General features: G+C 50.5%; 1 protein-coding gene across 4 annotated transcripts in view; it reads left to right on the forward strand.

Moving 5' to 3' along the window:
• The first annotated feature begins 14,833 nt into the window (after positions 1 to 14,833).
• Positions 14,834 to 19,180, forward strand: part of FGFR1 (fibroblast growth factor receptor 1) — an 87,840-nt gene continuing 83,493 nt past the window's right edge. For all 4 annotated transcript variants that reach the window (XM_043502998.1, XM_038384575.2, XM_043503002.1 and 1 more), the window contains exon 1: positions 14,834 to 15,286. The gene's annotated coding sequence lies outside the window, so the exon portion shown is untranslated. The remainder of the gene's footprint in view (positions 15,287 to 19,180) is intronic.

Here is a 19,180-nt window from a genome sequence, read left to right on the forward strand (position 1 = left end):
GTTACAGTAAATTACAGTCAGATGACGGTTCATGGGAGAGCTGCCCGGCTCCTGGTGCCGGCTCTCGTTCCGAGGACTGGAAGTCGCTGAGATGTTCACACAGGTTGCATGGATCCCAGCAAGTCCTGGATGTCACGCATCTCAGTTCTCGTGCAATCTCACTGTAAGGTTTGAGATACTTTACGTCAGAATTCTGGGAAAATAATCTGGAGGCAGGGCAATCAGGGAGTGACCGGCAATCCCACGTCTGACTGTTCTGCAAAGGCACCAGGCGTGTGCCTCTCTCCCGGGAGATCCCAAGGGGCTGGTTTGCAGAAGAGACTGGTGCCCACTGTTAATAACCAGATTTTTGATAGCGGTCCATGCCATGGGTGAATGGCGGGTGCTGGGCACTGCTGGAAAACTGGCCCTTACTTCCATGCCGAAATGGGAGCCAAGCTCCTTTGAAAGTCTGCCCCAGGTTCCAGCTGCCAGCCACAGGGAGCTGCAGCAGGTCGCTTGTGTAAGGCTAATGTGTCTCTTCTGGGCACGGCCTCTCTTTATCTATCTCCCTCCCTGACTGCCAGCTCCTCAGTCTGTTACCTGAGTAGGACACTGGCAAAGCCTCCTCCAATGTCCCTGCCAACAACCCTCCATGACACACTGAGGCCCAGTGGTAGCAGGGATGCATGTGTAGGCGGGTGGAGGACGCTTACCCTGCCATTGCCCGCACATGCTCTGGGATCTCAGGAGGACTCTGGGACCACCACACAGGGCTGCCAACCCAGTGCTTTTCACTGGCATGACAGTCACTAAAGAAGCCGAAGGAGGAGCCCAGCCATTCCCCAGGTGCTGGAGCCCCACTCAGAGGCGCTGTATATTCGGGGGAAGCTCCCAGTGAAGGTTATTCCCAAGCAGTCCTTGTTTTTATGTGATGGCTTCAACAGGCAGCCATTTCCATCTGCCTCCAACATGGGCCTTCCCAAGTGACCGAAGCACCTGAGCCGTCACTCAGGTAACACGGTGCAGTGGAGATTTCAGCTGAAACATTGGGAGGCCAATTTAGCAGCAGGCCTGATGGCTTGTACCTGAATTCACTCACCATCACAAGGGGCGTGACGAGTGCTGCAATCTGGATCTTTCCTGCTGGTGAGCTCTAAAGGCAGCACCAGAGGCTGTGGATAACTATGTACGATCTGGGGTGGATTTCTAGTTGCAAACACAGGGTAATAAAACCTAACTGTCCCTTGGAGCTGCTGTGCAGCTGTGAAACATTCAGGGGAATGTTTGTTTCTCCTGGTTTCTGCCTGGGGCAGGTGCTGGACAGACCCAAATGCAATGAGAAAGGCAGATCTGGGTAGGAGCGAAAGTGGTGGTCCCAGGGAGCTCACTGCAAAGCCAGTTTACATGAGATTTCCACCTGGCTCCACAGACTTGAGATGCTAGAATTGTTCAGAGGAACACCCTGAACCACAGCGGCCTCCTGCCAGTCGCTGTCACCTCTGCTCAGTGGAGTACCTTTCTCTTTGTGAATTCGATGTAGAGTCTCACTGGGGACTGATCCATGTCTGGAAAAAAGAACAACTCACCAGAGCAGGCAGGTATCATCCCCATCCTTCCCTCTCAGGATCTGCCATTCAGATCCGAGCTTGGTGTCACCTTGTCACAACACATTATGCATGTGCTTGATCCGAGGTGCAGAGACTTCCACGGAATAAACAAAGTGGACTGTGGATCTGCCTTGCGCAATGGCCTCTGGAGACCGTGGATCGCAGGGGTCACCAAACCAGCTCCTCTTACCCGCCCTGCCTGCTCCAGATGAGTCCCTTCACACCTAGTCACTGCCTTTATGGATCATGCACACCAAGCACTGCTCAGGAGGAGAAAACAACAGGGTAATGAGTGGCTCCCCTCTAAGTCCCTCAAGTCTGGGAGAAGTACATTAACTGTTGGTCTGGCTGCAAACACCACAGTGTAACTGTCTGGCCCAATTGTTTTCTGCAGACAATAAAATATCATGTGATGTCTTAATGAGCTCCTTGGTATTTGACAATTGCAGGGTAGCTGGCCTCTCTCCTGTGGCGGGGGCATTTGCACCTCCGCTCCCTGCACTTCCTTCCATGTCTCCTTAACTAAGCGCTTTGAAGAGGTCCATTGCTAAGGATCTGAAATACACAGTGAACTGCCCACACCTCTCTGGCCAAGTCCCCTTCCTGCCTCAGCCCTGCTCCCCACCGTCTTGAACATCCTCATCCAGCTTGATCTGGCCCATGGTGCATCCTTAAATAACAGCAGCAGAGGGACAGAGAAGCTATGAAGGTGGGGGGTGGGAGAGATTTCCTTCGTGGAGCACAGTCTGAGATTTCAAAATTCAGGCTCATCCCAAACTGGGATGAAAAGTGGATATCTTGGAATTTTTCAGGAAACAAAATATTCCAAAGTATTTCATTTCAACCTTACCAAAAGGATAAGGGCGGAACACTTCATCGGACTTGATCATTTTGACATTTATATTGTTATATTATATTATCAAAATGAAATGAAGCATTTCGATAATTTCCCATGAAAATGTCAATGAAATCGCTACGTGCCTGCAACACACTTCAGTTCCCTTGACGCAGCATTTTCCGATGGAAACCTGCTCCACTGGAGAAGAAAAATTCCAACTGGCTCTCTATTGCTAGGCAGAGGGAGCTCCAATCAAAGCCTCCGGGATTGATAGGGGCTTATTGAATCCATGTGCCGGTTCAGGTAGCCAAGGGGAGGGGATGTCTAAGTTTTCCAGAGACACCTGACCCATCTCTACCCCCAATGTCCATCAGAGCCCAGCAATGAAAGATAGTTGCTGCTTCACCGGCGCAGCACTGGGGGCCCGGGTTCTGAGGGTGAAGGCCAAATCTGTGGGAGTTTGCGTGGGGATGAGAGAAGGTTTTCCTCGCCAGAGGTGGTGGCGAGGGAGATTGGTCTCTTCTGACTGGAATTATGCCAAAGCTGCTGTTTCCTGTTTCCACTCAGTGATTGGGGGACTCAGGGTCCTGAGCCAACCAGACTCCTGCCCTACATTCACGTCCCGGAAGGCAATGTCTCCTAACTTCTGTGGCTTCTCTGGGCCGTGTGTGAGCCAGATGTGTCTCGGGATGAATCATAAAGTGTTTGAGCCCCTGATCACTTGTGGATCAGCCCAGACCAGTGACTCACTCTGCAGAGAGGCGGATTCACCCCGGCTTAGAGACAGGGACCACACCCTGCTCTGGGTTACAATCTGGGGTGCTCCAAAGTCAGTGCTGTCATGCCACACTCACAGCAGTGTGACTGAGAACAGACTCAGGGCTAGGGATTCTAGCAAAGGCCCCCATGCTAACTGTGGGTATTGAATTCGAATCCACAGCTGTTGCTGATACATACACTGCCTTTAACTGGTTCTGGGGTGCTCACTGTGGTAGCAAAGAGATTTGGTTCATTGCTCATCCCTCAGATATTGTTATTGCCTAGTCACAAGCCTTGGATCTCAGTGTATGTTCTGTTCCTTCAGTGGTTTTTCCTCCTATCCCCTCCGTTCGGCTTCCAGGGTTTGGTATCATTGTCAGGGCCCTCTAAATCTGTTTCCAAGTCTCCCAGCTACCAAATGGCCCGTCCTCTCAATGCAGGGTCTGTGGGTTAACCCACAATGAATCATGTGGGTACCCTGGCTGGGCTTCTCCATCTCTTCTCCCATGGGCAGCCAAAATGATGCCCTCGCTGCTCAGTGGAAATGGCATCTGATGGATCGGTTTCCCTTAATTACCAGCAGATAAACAGCCAAGTGGCAGCAGCTGGGGGATGTTGTTATGCTTTTGAGATGCAGTCAAGGGGGAAAAAATGGGTTTTGGTCGATGCTCAATACAGAGCAAATGTCGGTATGAGGTTGTGGCTTTGGAAGCAACACACCAGCAGCACAAATCAGGAATCCAGAGCCTCAGTCTTGCCAACACAAAGGGTTTGCCCTGGCACAGCTACACCACGTGCCAGGCTGCCACTCCCTTCTGCTGCGTAACATAGAATCATCGAATCCTCGAATATCAGGGTTGGAAGGGACCTCAGGGGGTGTCTAGTCCAACACCCTGCTCAAAGCAGGACCAACCCCAACTAAATCATCCCAGCCAGGGTTTTGTCAAGCCTGACCTTAAAAAAACGTCAAGTGACGTTTAAAAACGTACCAGCGACATGATGTAAAACGCACCAGCGACATGATGTAAAATGTACCAGTGACATGATGTAAAACGCACCAGCGACATGATGTAAAACGCAGTGACCTGCTGCTGCCTCAGACCTGTCCCCCTGGAAGCTTGGCAGAGTGAGAAGGAAATGCCACGCTCCAGAAGAGTAGAGCATGCTTTCAAATGCAGCCACACCCAGTGCTCCAGGTACCTGCCCAGGGCCATGGTGCCCAAAAACAGGTAAAGTACCAGCACCAATTGCAAGAGGCAGCTCCAAGCTGGGAGAACCCTCTCCTGCAGCAGGCCTGCCAAGGAGCCCTGTGAGGCAGGGGCCAGTGCTGCTTGGAGGTGACTTGTCTGGAGATAGCTGCTTTTCTTTCAAAGGCTTTACGTAACCGTGTCGCGGCCCCTGCACTCTAACCCCCAGCAAGTGGCTGTATCAGGGATCATAGCTGCAGAGTACTGCAGCCTCCTGTTGAGCACATGGCTTTGGGTCTCGGAGATCCCAGAAGGGGCCACTTGGCCAGCGGGCTCCCAGCAGCACCTGGAGTGCGGGAGTGCCTGGAGCTCCGCTGTCCAGACCCACTCATACTGCTCTATTGAGTTAGAGAGGAGAGGAAGCAGAGGGCTCTTTCAGGAAACCGCTGCCATTCGTTTCTAAATCATGCCCGGCAGCTAATGTTTTATTCTTGGTGTTGCTGACTATCAAACGTCACGTCTCCCAAGGGAAGCCGGTGGCTTGTGCGTCTCCTTATCAGTCTCTGCAGCCTCTCTGTTCCCCCTGGGGAGGAGGGGTTAGGGTTCTGGTCTCATTCATTGCTCGCTTAAGGACCCAGCATTCTTCTTTCAAAATGTGTTTGACTTGCTGTTGGTTTATACAAAATCCTGCCTTGCTCTAAACTGCTGGCTCTGCCAGGGAACTTGGCTCTGAAATCCGTTAACCTTGGAACAGTTTCACTCAGTCACATGCTAGTTACTCAAGTGTTCCAGCTCAAGGAGACACGGCAAATCACCAGGTTATAACGATACAGGGCACCTGGAGGGGGAGGGGCGGTCTCTGAGCACTTTACAAATGTCCATCAGCAAAGCTGGTGATGGAGAGACGTAGGAGCCCCATTTGACAGATGGAGAAACTGAGGCACAGAGAGGTTATCTGACTTGGTCATAGTCACACAGTGAGTCAGTGAGGAATCAGGACTGAAACTGAGGAATCCTGATGGCCAGTCTCCTGCTCTCAGTATGAAACCAGACTCTGCCCCACACTGCAGAGATGTCCAGTAGTTAGTGTCTCCCTTTCCCTACTTTTGTTTATTAGCTTTATGTACACACAGAGAGAGTCACATGTGTATTCAGATACAGATACATTTGTACACTTGCAAGGACATGCCAAACACTGCACATGCAGCCACACATATACACACACACAGAGACAAACATGCACACAAACACTTGCACATGGACTTTCTCACACACACACTCTGGAGAGCTGCAGAGCGTCCTTGCCTTTCCCTGGCTGCAAGGAGCTTGCAATTCCCCACGCTGGCCAGATGTCTCTGGACAGCTCCACACCCTGATGTGCTCTGGCCTTTTCAGGGAGAGCAGAAGCTGACAACGTCTTTGTCAGTCAGAGCTTTCAGAGGCAGCTCTTTGTCCTTCAGCTTTTATTCCCTGACACCCCCTCTCCAAACCTAAACGAGAGTCGCTGGCTTTTGTTTTTTAAATTCTGAATTAGGGACTGAAAAGAGCCCCTTTGAGGGGGCTGCAGATCTTTAACTAGGCAACTTAAGGTTAGGAAAAAACAGCTCCATTGTCCTGCAATTCTCATCCTCACCCAGCTGCAGACTGAATCTTTTATGGTTCTCCACTTCCAGAGCTGTGGGTTCCTAATATAAGGAAGCTGGGAATAAGGAGGAGTTGAACTGCGCTGGCTAGTGCAGGCTTAGGGTAGGAAATCTTCCAGCCTGGGGCTATCTCACTCTGTGTCTCACATAGCACTGAGTACGTTGGTGAGGTAATAATAATCAATTAGTCTGATTAATTTAATAAATTACATGATTAATAATGACTAGGCAGTTAATTAATTTAATAATTATTGCTCGGTGATGTATGCACCCACACAATATAAATATGGTCCCTGCCCTGAGGAGTATGCAATCAGAGGCCTCAATCCTGCAAAGATTTACCCACTTGCTGAAACTTCACCCGCTATGCGTCGCCCCCATAGACATTGACAGAAGTAGTCACAGTGCACACAGTTAAATCTGGCATGGATCCAGACCTACATTGTTGTTAGTTACTGTTATTATTTAATGAGTGCTCCAAAATGTGCTGGATGCTTGACTGAAGATAGAGTAAGACAAGGACCTAGTTCAAAATATACTAGTCAGCGTCCACCACCTGCAGAGAACCCTGCAAGATGCCTCGATGTCAGTGTTGCCAACTCTGAGCATTCTAAACTAACGAGTCAGGTTCCAATAATCATGAGATTGAAATTACGAGAATTTTACAAAATAATAGGTTACATTATTTTTATTTACCTCTAGACTTCACATTTTCAGGCTTTTCTCTGCAATCAGGAGGGTTAGAAAGTTACTCTGAAAAAGAGAAGAAAGCTGCGATTCTCATGTAACCACCTATTCCAGAAGCCAGTGCTTTAACGAAATCCTTTGTGCTCTGATATAGGGGTGGAGAGTTCTGCTTATGGGGGTTCTGACCCCAGTGTAGTTATGGGAAGACAAACCCCTTCAAGTTCACAGGTAGAGGCTGAACCCCTCTCAGGATTTCCTTGCTGTAATCTCTACACTGGCTAAAATAAATTTGTTAGTCTCTAAGGTGCCACAAGTACTCCTTTTCTTTTTGCAAATACAGACTAACACGGCTGCTACTCTGAAACCTAGCAGGGGTCTTGACTGCCAGTCCCCCGTCCTCGCCAGCAGGAAACAAACTGCATTCAGCAGTTTACTGCCCCATGACAAATCTGGGGCTCAGAGATTGCAGGAGCAAAAGGGGTTGGCTTCTTTCCCTGACCGATTCCCATAAGGCCAGGCTGGGATGCCATTAGTCATGTTGAATAACACCTTACATGAGTAGTAAGTAGTAGTAGTTATTCACCTTACATGAGTAACATGGCAGCTACTCTGAAACCTAGCAAACATACAGATTATCTGCCCCCACCCTGTCAGTCCCCTCCTTCCTTACTGCTCATTCATTGCGCTCACAAGCAACCCTACAATAACAAACCAGTGTGCCCATGTGCAATGGAGGACAGAGGGAGGAGTGGGGGAGTGGCAGAGTAGACCACTAAGGTGTTCATTTCCAAGATCCCCAGGGAACAATTTCAAGGGAGGGAGACGCTAATTTTGAAATGCAAAGAATAACTTTTCCTTGAGCCCATTTTACTCTGCAAAACAAAGGACAAAATATACTAGCTGTGTGTGTCTGTGTGAGTGTGCATGTTTGTGCTCGTATGTGTGAGTGTGTGTTTGCCCATGCATACTGGGTGAGGTTTAGCAACATTTCAGCCCTGATCTTCAGAATCTTTCACACTGTATCATGGAAAAATGATTGCAGACAGGCAGCCACACAGGAGTGGGGAAGAGGGGCAGGCCTTTGTCTGTAAAGCCCATTCCCAGATGGGCTCCGAAACTCCATTGTTCCTTCTGCCAGCAAAACAAAACCCTGCAAAGTGCCAGCCTCTCTCTTTCTCTGCCTCTTTTCTCCTTTCAAGACAGCTCCATAGTGTCCCTCCCTCCTCCCAACAGGCCAAAGGAATCTCTCTTCAGGCACCTCCCTGCCACTTTCCTAATCAGCCCTATTAGCCAGCGAGTTCCTGATAACCCAGCACAGCAGTTCCTGCCTGCTGCAGCCCCACACAGCCAGGATGGAGAGGGCACTTTCAGGGCAGCCCCAGAGAAGGGAGCCAAGGGATTCATCATAAGCAGATTCAGCATTCTGGAGACTTCGACTGGGATGAAAGCAGCTCTGAAAGCAGCTCTTCCTCCCCCTGTATGCGAAGAGTAGGGAAGCTGACAAGGGTTTCTCTGAAGTCACCCTGAGTGCAATAACATTGCACTGCGTTGAAGACGCTAGTTACCCTGGGCAAGGGGGTTCACAGTGTCTCATGGGCGTATGCTCTGCATTATTCGTCAGAGCTGGGCTCCATCACTGTATGCAGAAACTGTGATATGACAGATAGCACCTCCTCCCTCTCTGCCGTGGCAAACGGCTCCTGGACAATCGAATAGGTTTCTCTAGGGGGCCTGATACACTGGAATTGGTTGATCTTTAGCCTCGCAAATGGAAACAAGGCCCTGACTTCACCAGTTACACCATGTCTCTTGAGGTCTGTGCAGCTGGGCAGTTAATTTCCCTTCTTGCATCAAGGAGTGAATGTAGGGTCACAGGAAGGGCTATCCTGGATCAGAGCCATGATCCATCTTGTATAGTAGCTACCAAAGCAAACCACCTTCCCATCTCATCTGGCCTTCTGCACCTGAGCCGATCCTGCATCAAACCCTGACAAGGACTTGACCCAAAGCCCAGTGGAGCCAATGGAAAGACTCCAGCAGACCCCAGCTGACTTTGGATCAGGCCCAAAGGCTTCCATTTGCCAAAGCACCCACATGATTTGGGAGCCTAAGTCCCATTTTCAAAACTGACTTAGATGCCTAGGGACACATTTTCAAAGGCACTTAAGGATGCAGAGAGGCGCCAAGTGGGATTTTCAAAAACATTCAGGTGCCCAACTCACACTGATTTCAATGGGAAGCACCGGTGCAAACATGAGGAATTTTAGTTTTATTTTATTTTATTGGCAGAGCGTGGGTGAAGATTTGTATCAACCCCCTCAAATCTCTGCCATTTCAGAGGCTGTGGGCATAGGCACCAACTCCATGGGTGCTCCGGGGCTGGAAGGTGCCAACCCAGCTTCTCCTGCCCACAGCAGGACAGGCATGGGCAGAAACCTCCACCAACACAACTCAACCTAGCCCTGGGGCCAGAGAGGAGCTTAGGCTCCAAGCCTGCTTACTCCCAGCAGAGGCTGCCAACAAGGGCCAGGACTGAGTGACGTCCACGTGCTCCCTGGGTAGGGTGACCAGACAGCCCCTGTGAAAAGCAGGACAGGTGGGGTGCTGGACACCTATATAAGACAAAGCCCCGAATATCAGGGCTGTCCCTATAAAATCGGGACATCTGTTCCCCTGTCCCCGGAGAGGCCAGCTCACTTCACCCCCAGGCCAGCAGATGGTAACAGCTCTATCTATCTCCTGCTTTTGAGCCGGGGATGCTGGGTGAGGGATTCCATCCCGCCCAGTGCCAGCACTGGGGGCAAACCCCTGGCCTGGAGCTGCCCAGGAGGGGCAGATTCTTGTTTCCATTGTCAGCAGGTTCCAAAAGTCTTTAACTGAACCCCCCAAATTTCCTTGTCATCCCCCCAGGCTGCTGCCTCGTTAATCCAGCCAGGCAGAAAACCGTCTCCTTCCAGGGAAACAATAGCAACAGAGGTGTGAGCCCTCCTCCACTCTCTCCCCATCACAGGGAGGTGTTAAGGCTGAAATGCAGGCAGAGCCATGCCAGGGCTGACATTATTAGGGACAGGACAAAAGCTCAGCAGGACCATTGACTTGGCAGGCCACTGGGGCTGCTGCTGCAAAAAAACAACAGTAAAATACAAGAACCCCCTGCCTGGGACAATGGGCACCCTTGGCACCCCCACGACTGGGGTCCTGCCCACCCACTCTCCAGAGCAGACCTCCCTGCTGAGATAGCTGAGCCTTAGGGACCTGGAGGAGCACTCCCCAGTAGCCTGGTCTATAGATTATGAATAAAAATCCCCAGTTATCATGTTGAGGGTTGACAGGTTCTTCTCCCAAGATCAGGCCCAGTATTGTTAAAATTATTCTTGAGTTGGGAACCCCGATGTGCACAGGTGCAACACTCACCCTACAGGAATTCTTTTATATTGACAAATAAATCATTTATTAATGCATTTAGCAAAGTCATGCACACTCTCACTCAGTAAGGTGGATAGAGATAATACTGAACGTACATCTGAACATCCATACGCACACCATCCCTTACAGAACAACCTGAAATGTTAGCCATCATCTTCCTAATCACCGTCACCCTCCTCATCTTCACCAGTGGCCATCATTCTGCCCCCTCCCAAGGTCTACATCTCTCTCCAACTGCCCCAGGTTGGGATGCCACTTTTATAATATGTTATGCTGATGTTACCATGTCTAATGCATATTTAATAGGAATTTCTCCCCTCTTCCTTATTTGTATTTCCTCCCCTTACCAATGTTAAGGTGTCCTTCTATAGGTTAGTGTATTTTTGATTTTAACTCATGATCATATACATTAATTCATTGCCATGGCGCTCTTGCAGTCGGATGATCCATCCCAAACCTTCCAGAAGCTGGTGTTAGTTCATGTTCTGTGGTTGGCTGATGTCCTTATGGACAAAATTCCCCCCTACACTCGACTTCCAGTTCCCCAAACGTATGGGTTACCTAAGTTATCTATGCCAAGTTCATAGACCTCAAGCCTCATGCTAACTGCTGAAGCCAATGTCTTACAGGATACAGGCCTGTAGGTTCCTTGCATTACTGCTGAATATAATAAAGCAGGATAGAATGGAAAGCAGTGACTATAATAGAGGTAAGCTGGCCCACTGGGCTACACCCTGCACTCCAGTTCCGGCGTGCTGAGCTCTTTGACTACTTGCACTGAACTTATCATGGCCCTCGTCACCAGTCTAGCGAGGAGGGCACTTGAACACAGCTGCTGTGCCAGAACCGATGAGGTATTTAATTCCTAGGGATCTGGGGGGCAGAGGCTGGGGGAGGAAGGATGTTGGCTATAAGGGTATGTCTACACTGCAAGAAAACACCCTGGCTGGCCTGTGTCAGCTGACGCAGTGGGGCTCAAATTGCAGGCTAGCTGTTCTGAAACCCTGGGAGAGGGAGGGTCTCAGAACCCCGGGCTCCAGCCCAGGCCCAAATGTCTACACTGCTGTTCTTAGCCCCGCAGCCCCAGTCAACTGACCCAGGCTCTGAGACTCCATGCCACGGGGTTTTTATTGCAGAGTGGACTTACCCTAACTTACCCAAACTCTTTCACCCGTTAGGGTCTGGCAGTCCTATGCTGCAGAACCAAACTGAAGGAGGCCCCTGGGCCTTCACTCTCCTCCCTTCTTGTTGCAAAGAGCTCTCGTCTTTCCTGCTTGGCTAGCCGTCTCCCTGCTCTAATATATTTTCTTCCTTCAGTGCTGCTGCTTTGGCGGCTAACCTGGATTGCATTCTTCACAATTATCTGCCTTAAAAGAATACATCTGGAGCCAAATAGAAACAGACAAAATGAGGATAACAAAATGCAGCTTTGAAACCAAAACAACAAACAAATCCCTCCTGCTCACCAGCCTGTTTATAACTAGGCTCATGGCTTGGGTGCGTATTTCACTGAGATCAGAGAGGAACCGTGAGCTGAGACACAGTATGGAGCTCTCGGAAAGGCAGCAAGCTGGAGAGACTGAATCACACTACATTGGGATCAGGAGGGGGACCTGAGTCATAGCTCCCTCATTCATTCATTCATGCAGTCACTGATTTTAAAGCCAGAAGGGACCATTGTGATCATCTAATCTGACCTCCTGCAGAACACTGGGCAGAAAACCTCGCCCAGTGATCCCTGTATCCAGCCCATATCTTGTGACTGAGGTAGAGCATATTTTTTATAAACTATTCCCTGCACAAGCCCTCCTCCCTAATTGACGCGATCAGCTGCAACACTCCACATGGATAGGAGAGTCTTGGGAGGAATGTTACCTTCTCTCCACTCCAGGCATCAACCAATATTTATTGATCACCCCTGGAAAAACCTATTAAATAGCGATTGGCATCAAAAGTAAGCCATTGCCTGAGCTGGCAATGGGCTGCTCTCGTTCTAAAGATGGACACCTAGCATTTGGTTCAGATATAGTTGTGGTGATTGATGAGTCTAATTCAGCCTGTCTTGTTCCACTTTATAACTTAATCATTTACACATTGTCTCTTCCAGCTCTTCCACAGTGAGCCAGGAGATGTCTTCATTCTGGCCTAGACTGCACTGGAGTGTCGTCCAGGACTACCTCACTGTTTAGGCTCCCTGAATCTAAATCAAACCTCCTTGCGCAGTCTACATTATCCTAGGTGAACCTTGCCTGGGGACAGCTCTCTCTTTCTTTAGAAGCTGCTTAGTGGGGGATTACTGGGCCTAACAATTCTGAAGCCAAGTAGGGTTTTTGGCAGATTAATTTGCATGACAATAGACCCAGCATGCTACTCCAGATACAGCTACCTCTTAGCAGAGCTGGTGTCTGAGGCCTCCGGAAAATCCAAATGTTGGACTGTTGCCTGAGCCGGCAGAGATTTTCCCAAGTGCTTCACAACTTAGAACTTTCACCATGTTTCTCCTCTAGACCTCGCTGAAGTGTTGACATGAGACAGATGGGGTGAATGGTTTCAGTTGTCAGTTGTTTTTTGGACTGTTCAGAGGTTTGTGGCACAGATTTTTTGGGTCTGACAATCCTTTCCAAGCCCATCAGAGTGGAAGATGCAGGCTTGATTTTCAGAAAGAGCCATGGGTGCTCATCACTTCCACAAGCCAGGCCACCTAAGCATAAGGGGAATAAATGTTACCTATCTGTGCAATAACGAAGAAAGACATTTGCCTATAGCTTTTGATGGAAACAAATATGCCAAGAGAGCAAACCGTAGATATTTTGTTCAAATCACCAGAACCCCCAGATAATAGCAGTTTGGTATATTTTTGTCTATCAGCAGCAAAAGGCAGAAAAATCTGAACGGAAGGCATGAGGCAATTCTTGCAAATCAAAGCAAATTCTGAAACTTGAGGATTTAGGTCTTGATCTTGTGGTCAGATCCATGTAGGACACTTAGGTCATAAGGGTCTGACCACACAAACATAATGACAGGATCCTGGTTTTAGGTGGTACGTCATAAAACCATACTAAGATGTTTGTGAGCTGGAAGTATCAAACATAGGAAAGAGGAACGCTGCTAGCCCATTTCTCCCAGAAAAGACAGAGGGGCGTGATTTTAATTCAGAGGGTCTTTCTACTGGAAAACAAACTATTCACAATAAAATCAAATTTTCCCCTAGCCTTTGCCTCTGAATTCTCTCTCTTTTTGTTATTGTTTGTTACTTAACTCCAGAAATCTTTAGGCAGTTTGCATGGATTAACAAATAGCGGGGAAGCGAGCGTGTGTGTTGGAGGGGAAAGATAATATCACAGACCCCGAATGTTCAAAAATCGTGAATCAAGCCCTAAATAATCATAAATTGTCTTTAAAATCCTGAGATTTCAAAAGTAAAATCAGCAATGCTGGGTTTTGTGGTTTTGCCAACTGGTTTCCCTGAGCCTTTATCTCACGCTCAGTTCAGGTTTACTTTGCAACCGCAAGGGCTAGAAATTTACCTAAAATAGAAATAAATAAATAAGTCTGAGATTCTCACTTGATCCTGGCAGCTGGGGCTTTAAGAATCACACTAAATATCAGAAGATTATCATGCGGCAAGAGTTCCCAACACTGATTACTGACAAAAAGAAAAGGAGGACTTGTGGCACCTTAGAGACTAACAAATTCATTTGAGCATAAGCTTTCGTGAGCTACCGCTCACTTCATCGGATGCAGCTGTAGCTCACGAAAGCTTATGCTCAAATGAATTTGTTAGTCTCTAAGGTGCCACAAGTCCTCCTTTTCTTTTTGCGAATACAGACTAACACGGCTGCTACTCTGAAAACTGATTACTGACGAATTCTGCTCTTCTGACATGTTGCATGTCTGTTGCTTGGTTATTTTATTTGTTGTATGTCCAGCAGCCCTGTGTCTGGCAGCGCACATGGGCTGAGCCTTGTCTGGTCCATGAAGCTCATTGCAGGATCGGGGCCTTAGACTGTAAGCGCTTCTGGCCCTTCTGTAAGCAAAAACTAGCCCCTGTTACTACATATCTAGCACAATGGGGTCCCGGATCCTGATCTCGGGGACCCTGAGAGCTACCATAACACACATAAATAATCGGGCTATGAAACACACCCTCCACAATAAACTGCACTGTTTGGAATCAGCCTTTAGAAACCACGCAGGTTTATTTGGAAGGGAACACGCAAACAACATGTAAACCCGAGAGGTGGCCAAAGGCCCAGCTCTGCCGGGGAAGGAGGGACGTTCCCCAGCCGCCTGCGCCCCACATCCAAGATTTTGCCATGAGCTCCGTGCGGAAGGAGGAGCCGCATTTCGGGGGCTCAGAGCTCAGATCCAAACACCGAGGGGGTTGTTCGCCCATCCAGCGGCTCCGCACGCACTTGGAAGAGTCCCGGGCAAAGTCCCGAGCCCTTGCCGCTCCTGTCTATCCCGAGAAGCCGGAGCCTGAGATTCCTTCTCCCGCCGGAGGCAGGGACGCTTCCCGTCCGGGACAGGCTAGCCCAGGGGGAGTCAGCCCAGCAGGCTGCTGGCGGGGGAGAGGAGGAGGGCGGCGTGGGAACACCGAGAGGGGCCGGGGCGGAGCGGGAGGGACTGAGCGAAGCGAGGAGGAGGAGCTGGGAAGCAGGGGGGTGTGGAGGACGGAGGAGGGGCTGGCGGGGAGGGTGGGACTCAGCCCTGCTCTGCAGCGCGCAGTGGGGGACTGGGCACCGGGCAGCAGCCGGAGGAGGGAGGCGCATCTCTCCGGAGCGCACGGAGGGAACCCGGGGAGCGCAGCGCAACCACCGCAGCTCGTCCGGGCCCCTGGGCTTCCAGTCCCCGGGATCGGCGGAGTCTAGGGGGCGTCGCGGCCACTTGTGTCTTCCCCGGGGGCCGAGCCCCTTCCCGGATCTACAGCGCACGGGGGCCCCCTTGGCGAGATGGAGCCGGGGCTGTGAGCTGGGGCGGCTCGGGAGGTCTGCGCGCCTCCAGCCCCGGCCAGGGCTCTGCGCCTATTGTTCCCAGCAGCCGGCGCCGCCGGGGGATTGGGTCTCTGCGGCAGCTCCGGGGGCACCGAGCGGGACCGGCCCCGCCTGGGGCGGCCGCTCTCCCACTCCACCCCGCGGACTGTGCCCAGCCGGACCGGTGAGTAGCTGCGGGAGCGGGCTTCCCACTCGCCCCCCATGCCCGGGAGGCGCCATCGCAGCTGCGGGCAAACTTTCCCCAAACTTTGGGACTCGCTCCTGGGGGGAGGGGGCATGGGCGGACGGGGGGCGGGGCTGCTGAGTGAGACCCGAGTGGGTCGGGGGGGCGCCCCGCTCGGGGCTGGGGGCCTGGCCGTGAAACGCTGCGGAGGGCGCCCAGGGCAGCCTGAGCTCGGCTCTACCCCGGCCCCCCTGCTCCCCGCGGGAGGGTCAGTGTCCGCCGTGGGGCGCTGATGGAGGCTGGAATGCACCCACTGCTTCCCGTCCCCGCGCCAGCCTGTGGCATGGGGCCCCGGGAGGGAGCCGCCAGACTTTGCTCAGCCGTGGCTGGGGCAAAGCCGCGGGGGCTGGTTCCGGCCCCGTCCCGGCCTGCGGTGCCAGGTGCCCGGGGAGAGCCCGCAGCAGCCTGCGGCTCTGTGCTGGGCAGAGTTCGCAGCGCCCCTGGCACGGGCCCGATCCTGGGGCCAGCCCAGCCCCAGCCCCAGCCCCAGCCCCGAGCAAACTTACCGGTGCGCGCGGGCGCCTGCAGGATCGGGCCCTGCGGCTGCTTGTGCCCCAGCGATGCCCCGGCCGCAGGGAGCCCCGACGTGGGTGTGTCCTGGTAGCACCCACCGCGGGGAGTTGGGGGCACTTCTTGGTGCTGTGCCTGGCCTGGCAACCAGACCTCCCCAAAGGAGAGCAAACTGCTTAGTCCCCCGGGGGACCCGCTCTCCTTCACAGAACAGCAGAGCCCCTGAGCTGGGGGAACAGAAGAGCGGCCATCCCTGGGCCGGCCAAGGGTCCATGTAGCTCGGGATCCTGTCTGCCAAGAGTGCCTGGGGCCAGGCGCTTCAGAGGGGATGAACCCAACAGGGCGATTCATGGAGTGATGCACCCGCTGCCATCCAGTCGCAGCTTCTGGCAGCCACAGGTGAAGGACACCTTGAGCCGGGGGCTGGGTTCTCCATTCCTACGGCAGGGCTTTCGCGACAGCCCTGTGCTGGAGTTTGCCGGGAGGGATTTAGTCCTCCCTCGGCCACGGGGAAAGGTGGCTTCTGAGTTCTTGTAGGGCAGGCGCCGCCGGGGTCAGGCCACTGGCTGGTTTTCGAGGAGCCCTGGAGAGCCTGTGACTGGAAATGAAGAGGGGGAAGTTGTTTCTTGACCTTGTGCAAACTCTCTGGATAGTTGGCACCTGGTAAATGTTTCTCATATTGATTATTGCGAGCTTAATGGCAGGCATGCCGCTGCCGGGCTAGTTCAGCGAGCACAGGCAAGCGGCTAAGAAATTCCTGTCTGAATTGAACAAAACCCAGCAGCGGGCTCCTGCGATGGTGTGGGCAGATTCAGAGCATTGCAACCGGGCGTTGTCCTAGACCTTCCCCGGGCGGGCTGCTGCTCCCCGCATGCCCCGAAGGAGCGTGCGTTGTGTCGCGGCCCTGCGGTCCTGCTTCGTTAGAACCGAGCGAGGGAGGCCAGGGTTAGGGGCTCGGCTTGAGGCGAGATTCTTGGGCTTGGCGGAACGTTTCTCTCGCTGGGACCTTAAGAGCGTTGCCTTAACACATAAAATGAGGCCTGCCTTTTAAAAGAGGACGGTTTTCTGAGCCAAAAAAGCTTCTTAAGGTACAAAGTTTAGTGGGGGAGGAAAATCTCTTCTGCATTGAAAATATTCCCCCTGGTTTCAAGCCTGTTGATTTTGTCTCCGTAATGGAATAGCACTTTCTCTAGATATGGTCATTAAGCTAAATGTTTCCTTACTCTTCCTTAGCAGATGTACTCTGCATAGTTGAATGTTTTTCTGAGGAAAGTTTTTTTTAATACCTGGCACACCTAGACGATTTAGCCAAACGTTTCTCCAACCTTGCCTTACTATTCCATATTTGGGGCTGATATAAAGCATCCCATAAAACACTGCTGTGTAGTTTTCCAGTCCTGCTAATCAATGGCACCCCAGCGATATCCCTCCTATCTGAATTATTTTTGCAGGCATGCAGTGTGCTAACGCCCTGTAATACCGATGCCCGCCTGGGCTTCTCATGCCTACTAATGTCTTATTTACACAATTCTCCTTGCTAAAGCTGAAGTTTGTTGGAGCCTGTATTGGCCCTCTGGGGAGGCACTGGCTGGAGTATCTCATTAAGGTGGTCCTGCTGTAGATCTCGCCCCTTATGTTAGACGGTTTGTTAGGGAGTCTAAAAATTTTTTGGCTGTGCTCTGTCCTCCCTCCTGTAACACACTAAGCTGCACAAAGCAAATGAGGTCCCTGTTTGTCCTTGGTCACCAATGAGAAATGGCCAGAAGTAAACTCTTCATTGAGACTCTCCAAGCATCTGTATCTGGGGGCTGATCTTGAGTGAACTTGTTTTCTTGAGGCCTGGCCTTACTTAATGGATCCTGTGTGCCCCAGGTTGAGACACTGGATCAGCAGTTTCCCATCTCTCAACTGCCAACACAGTCAGTCTCTCTTTCAGAAACAAAGCTACAAGAAAATTCCTGGACATTCCCTTGATAGTGCTGCGGCTTCTCTGTCTGCTCCAAATGGACGACATTTCATTTTAAAATGCATAGCTAAAAATGTATAAAATGATAGCTGCTGGAACTGGGGGTGCTGTTGCACCCCCTGGCTTGAAATGGTTTCTGTTATAGACAGGGTTTACAGTTTGGTTCAATGGCTCTCAGCACCCCCACTATACAAATTATTCCAGCACCCCTGAATGATAGGGGCCTTTCCCTTAGCTTCCGACGAGGGGTTTGTCTGTATGTCTGTAGAAAGGATCGTGGTCTGGTGCAAACCTCCAGTGATGAGGTGCCAGTGTAAAGCGAGGTTTGAGCCCCGCAGTGAGATGTGCCACTCCAGAGTAGCTACATTGGTGTAAAAATCCCTGATGTAGACAGGACCTTCATACAGAGAACTCACCCCATGGGAAAGCTTTGCACTTGCCTTTGCAGTGAGAGCATGAACGAACTGTTTGGCATTTTTGAAATGCACCTTGTTTGGCATTTTTGAAATGTTTGAACATTTCTGGAGTTGAGTGAATAACTCTTAACAAATTAAAACAATGCTGCCAACTCTCACCATTTCAGCACAGTTCATGATATTTGGTGTTTTTCTTCAAGCCCTGCTCCAGCACACATGCAATTGCATGGGGATATCTGTTTTGGGGGTTTTTAAAATAAGTTACTAGCCTCACTGGTTACCTAGAATATTTTATACACACAAGCCCTAAAGGCTCCAAAACCAAGGAAATTCAGAAGAACCCGAGGGGTTTTTTTCTTTGTTTGTTTGGTTTTTTTAATCTCATGATTTTGACTTGTAATTTTTGAATGCTTGAGTTGGGAATACTGCAGATAATATATTCAACAAATTTTGATGTTTTAGTCACAAATTCATCATGAGTGGATGATGAGATTCTATTATTATTCTTTACTCCAAGTTATTCACAAACTTCTTCAGAAAATAATCAGGTTGTTAATGCTCCTTATTTGCATTGTGGTGCTTGGCTTGCTTCTGTGATATTGTTTGTGTTCTCTGATTGGACGACGTATATAATTAACCAACACCGTGCAAAATTTGAATGTTATAGTCAATTGTGATGCTTGCAATTTATACTGTGTTGGCTAGTTGTATAAATCATCCAATCAAGGAATGCAAACGAAACCATTTGACTTATGTATCTAATCAAGGCAGCTCAAAATCTTAATTTTATATTCAGTTGTGGTGGGTGAAGTTTGTACTGTGTTAGGTACTGAAATCACATAGCAGTGTTTCTGTTCTCTGATTGGATGAGTTAGGTAACTAGCATGCCACAAATTGGTACTGGAAAGCTGCAGTTGTTACAGTTGAATATGCGGTTTCCTT

This window comes from Dermochelys coriacea, chromosome 26 (genome assembly GCF_009764565.3).
Source record: "Dermochelys coriacea isolate rDerCor1 chromosome 26, rDerCor1.pri.v4, whole genome shotgun sequence".
Lineage (NCBI taxonomy): Eukaryota > Metazoa > Chordata > Testudines > Dermochelyidae > Dermochelys > Dermochelys coriacea.